Raw genomic sequence first — 5,502 nt, 5'->3', positions numbered from 1 at the left:
GGCAACATGTGGCCAGTCATCAACAGTCAAAGACCAGGCGAGGCGGGAACCGCCGCTCGCCATCCGGCGGAAACTCCTCATGGTGCGACGGGTGTGTCATTTCCTTGCCTGTCCTACCTCCCCTGCGTACCCTACCGTTGCCCGACCGCCTATGGAACGTCTCTTTTCCAGTCGTCCCAGGGCAACAAAACCATTTGGGATTCGTGCCAAGCATTTGCTTGAGTCCCTTGGTGTGGAGCGTGTGGCCCCCCAACGACAAGGTTTTACTCGCCTGCCTCCCTGGTTGCTCCAGAGGCCCAGCATCCTTTTAGACTTGTCGGAGAACCGGAGGAACTGCACTCCGGCGTTTGTTTTTACCTCCTTATTTTACGATATTTTAAACCAGCATCCGGACCATGTACCTGTATTCACAGATGGCTCTAAACAGGGGGACACTGTTGGTTGTGCTGTTGTTTTCCCTGATCGAGTCGTCAAGTTACGGCTTCCTGCGGTGTTTACCATCCTCGATGCCGAATTGTTTGCAATATTGCGGGCATTGGAGCAGATGAGATGTGTTCCCAGTATTAAGTTCCTCATCTGTTCTGACTCCCTGAGTGCCCTTCAGACCATTCAACACTTGTACCCAGCGGATACGGTCGTCCAGAACATCCATGATGCCCTACTCCACCTGCAACGGCAGGGGAAGGAGGTTTCTTTCTGCTGGGTGCCGGGGCACGTGGGTATTAGGGGAAACGAACTGGCGGATGTGGCTGCCAAAGATGCATGTTCCCTCCCTCACGTTGTTGAATGTGCCGTCCCCCTCCATGCTGTAACCTCCCTTTTGCGTTTTCGTGTTATGCATCAATGGGAAGAGGAGTGGTTGGCAGTTTCTGACAATAAGCTGCGTCTGGTAAAGGCCACTACGCGACCATGGCGTACGTCCTACCAGTCATACAGGCGGGATGAGGTTCTCCTCACTCGCCTCCGCATTGGACACAGTCCCTTCACGCATGGTTTTTTACTCCGGCGGGAGGACCCCCCAATCTGCAGTGCTTGTGGCGTCCAGATTACTGTCCGCCACATTTTACTTGACTGTCTTTTATTCTCTGACCAGAGGGCGGTGGTTTCCTTGCCACCGGATTTGCCCTCTATTTTGCAAGACGACGCAGCGACTGTGGTTAAGGTTTTACGGTTTTGTGTCCTGTCCAATCTGTTGCCTCGGATTTTAGGGAGAAGGTTTTAATGTGCTGCTGGGTGACTGGCTCACCCAGTTTTTAGGTAAGAGGTCCGCCAGTCACGATTACCTCCTTGTTTCACCTCGGTATCTGTTCTCTTTTCCTTGTGTTTCCTTTCCTTTTTTAGTGTGTTTCTTCTCCTCTTGTTTTGCCTCTGTATGTGCGCATTTGGAACTGCGTCAGGCCTGTGTCTTTTAGCTGTTCTCCTTGTTCGGCGTCCGTCTTCGTCCCTTCACCGCCTGTGTTCCTGTTTCTATGCGCTTGGGCGCTGATGACCACGCTGTTTAGCGCCCGTAAACCTCACACACACACACACACACACACACACACACACACACACACACACACACACACACACACACGAAAGCTCTGTCACACGAGTGGGCTTGCGCCTCCGTAAGCAAATATCGGTGATGTTTAGTTGAATGGTTAGTACGCTGACACTTGCTGATCGCCCAGCATTGAAATCTGGAGCAATTAGCGGAAGGATTGCACTTCTGTCACTTTGAACGAAACTCTTAAATCGTCGTTGGTCCCGTTCTTGCAGGATCTTTTTCTGGCCGCAGCGATGTCGGAGATTTGATGTTTTACCGGATTCGTGCTATTTACGGTACAATCGTGAAATAGTCGTACGGGAAAATCTCCACTTCATCGCTACCTGGGAGATATTGTGTCCAATTGCTTGTGCGCCAACTATAACACCACTTTTAAACTCACTTCAATCTTGAGAGCCTCCCACTGTAGTGGCAGTAAGCGGCCTCACATCTAGCCAGATACTTGTATTATATAGGCGTTGCCAACCAGAGCGGTTTACATCTCTGTATTTGAATACGCATGCTCATACCAGTTTCTTTGGCACTTCAGTGTGTATCGCAGTCCATAGCAAGAGAAATCGGTCTTCGAATAATAAAAAATTTAGACTGTAGGGTCTAACAAAGATGATGCAAATACGCACATGATACCGCGTTAATCGCGTGTAATCGCCACATCTCGGAACTTAAGCTCTCCGGTGGAATTAGGTTCCTGAAAACATATAATAAACTTACGCAGACAGTAAGACACATTTAAGGTACATGTTAAATAAGTCATTTTAGCTCAGTATAAGGATTATTATTCATAATTAACTTAAAGTCGTAATGACCCGCCAGGGTACAGAGAGCGCTAATGCGCTGCTTCTTGGACTCTGTAGGAGCGCCGGCCCCAGATCGAGGGGCTGGTATGCCGGCCAGACTCGAGTCTAGGTGAATACCGGGCTGGTCCCCACGTTCCCCCTCAGTTACACGAATCACAGACATTTAAAAGCGTTCGCACTATTTCATGACTTACACAAGACACAGACAGCTGGAGTACCCTACTTCCGTCCTGAGGAGTTCAAAGTGGCATCAGGAAGGACATCCGGCCGCCATCTGCAGTTAACACTGTCAAGTCCGTCATAACAAAGCCGACCCCGCGTTGGAGCGGGACAAAGGCCAGACAAAGAAAGACAGAAAGAAAGAAATTAAAGTCGTAAATATGGGGTTTTTATGCGTTCTAGATACGAGGGGGAAGAAAGTAAATCTCTGTGGAACTTCATTTGCTACACATAAAAGAAGAACGAAGTAAATCTATCCAGCGACTCTAATACATCGAGATCAAGAACATACTTAAACGACAATAATTAATTTAGCACCCCACCACAGATGAGAGCAGTTAAGGAACCCAGCGAACGGCGACCACTCACATGTTCAAAAAATCAAAACACGATGCGTGCAGGATGTTTAGAACTGATCCATGGCTGTTTTCACTTTCTTATCCACTCGATTGTGATATGCGTGTCTTCACAGACCTGCCATTTCGTTCTTCGTCGTTCATACTTGCTTGACCACAGGGGGAGAGTCTCTGCCAACTAATCACTGTGTCATACGATGATTCATTGTTCTACCAACTCAACACTGATTGGTGTATTGTTGTCTTCCTTCCAACGCAGAACACGCGTTACCACATGATTCTCAATAGGCTAGGCTGCCCCACGAGTCTCTCGAAAATACGACCCGCGGTCCTACCTGGTGTGCGAAGGAATTTTATCCGGCGCTCGCTTGAGCGAAGGTTTTTTTAAAGCAGACCGCAATTAGCATCATGTAAGTTAGGTCGCTAGGAGCGTTGCCTTCACTTGCTCATAAATAAGAGACGCCAACAGTGGGAAACTGCCTGCAGCATACTGTGACTTCCTGGCTGTCAGCTTAGGTTTTATTTAAAATTTTCAGAGGTTCGAATACATGTGCAATATGTCTGTCGAAAGTAGAAAGAGAAAACTGAGTACCGGTTGCGACTGTTACGTGTATCACCAATACAACAATGGCTATGAAAGACATGGTGAGTCAGGAAGAAAGGTACGTGCTTTGAGGGATGATAATATTAGTCGTTCTGAACAAAAAACCTCATTTGGACATGTGCCCTATTCCGAATGGTTTCCCAGGCAGAGCATATTTAACGTACATTGTTATTTATTTTCTGTATCATTCAGTACAGTGTCTTTGATTACAACGTAGCACACTAGAGTACACGAATTCGAGACTAACGGTACAGGATACCTGTGGTCTATCAAATCGGAAACTGAGTCCGATTGGCCTAAAAAACTACCTAATATAGCACATGCGACTCGCTCGAGACTTCCAGTATACTTTCGCTCTCTTCGCGTAGACCATCAGCCCTAGAAGAAATGAATAGGACCTATTTTGTAGGAAATTTGGTGTAATTAATTTTGTACCCCCGACTTTTTCGCTGGAGGGTGAGGTTTTCTAGTTATTCAAGAAAGACATACAAAGGTGAAATTAAATGAGTCCTATTTCCGAAACTATTCAGAATAGGGCATATGTACACATGAAGTTTTTGTTCGGAATCACCAATACTATCACCCCTCAAAGCATTATCTCCCCTCCTGACTCGTAGAGAAAGACAAGAAACTAGTGCTTGTTAGAAACGCTTTGTTAATTTTTAAATCATTACAGATTTCTTGTGGCTTCAGAGATTTAAAACTACTCTTGACCCTCGTTAAAATCCTATGCATGTTTGATAGCATTCGTATCGGTTGAGTCATTGAGTCAAGATTGTTCTACACGGGACCTTAGCTAACCCTGAAAATAAAAACAGAATCAGCTATTCAGACAAAAACTTTACTTTCCGATGTATCTTCGGTGTATTGTATGCAAGATAACAGTTTAAAAACAGTGGTCTTCGGAATGCGATACGCCACCGGGACGTCGGATGCCGCCTTGTGGTTTTGCGGGCACGTGATGCGGTAAGAAAGGACGTAAGCGGGGCGGATATGGACGGGGGATCACCCTAGAGAAGATAGGGGCTGAAAACGAGGAAATCCATTGAGACAAGTGACATTGACAAAGGCCAGATCATCATTTCGCAGAATGTGAGAACGAGTATCTCTAAAATGTTCACATGCTACCGCCTTGAGCATCTAAGAAAAGAGGTAGAACAGTGAAACCGCCACTAGGTGCTGAGTGGTTGGACGTCCATTACTGTTCACAGGAAGTGGGTTCCAGAGGCTAGCCTGCTCTGTAAAGGAGGATAGACGGTTATCTGTGGCATCTCTGCCGAAAGAGCACAATGCTGGTTCAGACACGAATGTTTCGGAGCACAGCGTTCAGTGTAGATTGTTGAAAATGGAGCTACACAGCAGACCGCCCTTACGTGTTCACATGTTGACCAAATGACACCGTCCGTTACGATTCCAATGGGAATGGGACCATAGGGATACGATCTTCGATCAATGGAAACGTGTCAGCTCTTCGGGTGTATCACATTTATGCTACAGTAGGTCGGTGGTCGTCTCCACAAATGTCGTCATCCAGGTTAACTGCGGCTCGAAATGCGCAGCAGCGCCACGGACACTGGCCGGTGGCAGCAATGTTATGCTAAGGGAGACATTCTTCTGCACTTGCATGGGACCTGCGTAGTAATCGAAGACACGCTGACGGCTGCGAATCACCTTAATCCCTTCATGCTTAATGTATTCCCGACGGTGAGGCCTTTCAGCAGTATACACTACTGGCCGTTAAAGTTGCTACACCACGAAGATGACGTGCTAAAGACGCGAAATTTAACCGACAGGAAGAAGATGCTGTGATAAGCAAATGATTAGCTTTTCAGAGCATTCACACAAGGTTGGCGCAATTGGCGACACCTACAACGTACTGACATGAGGAAAGTTTCCAACCGATTTCTCATATACAAACAGCAGTTGATCACCGTTGCCAGGTGAAACGTTGTTGTGATGCCTCGTGTAAGGAGGAGA

Source organism: Schistocerca gregaria, chromosome 4, assembly GCF_023897955.1.
Source record: "Schistocerca gregaria isolate iqSchGreg1 chromosome 4, iqSchGreg1.2, whole genome shotgun sequence".
In the NCBI taxonomy this organism is placed as follows: Eukaryota; Metazoa; Arthropoda; class Insecta; order Orthoptera; family Acrididae; genus Schistocerca; species Schistocerca gregaria.
The sequence above is the reverse complement of the archived record's forward strand: the minus strand, read 5'-3'. Positions refer to the sequence as shown.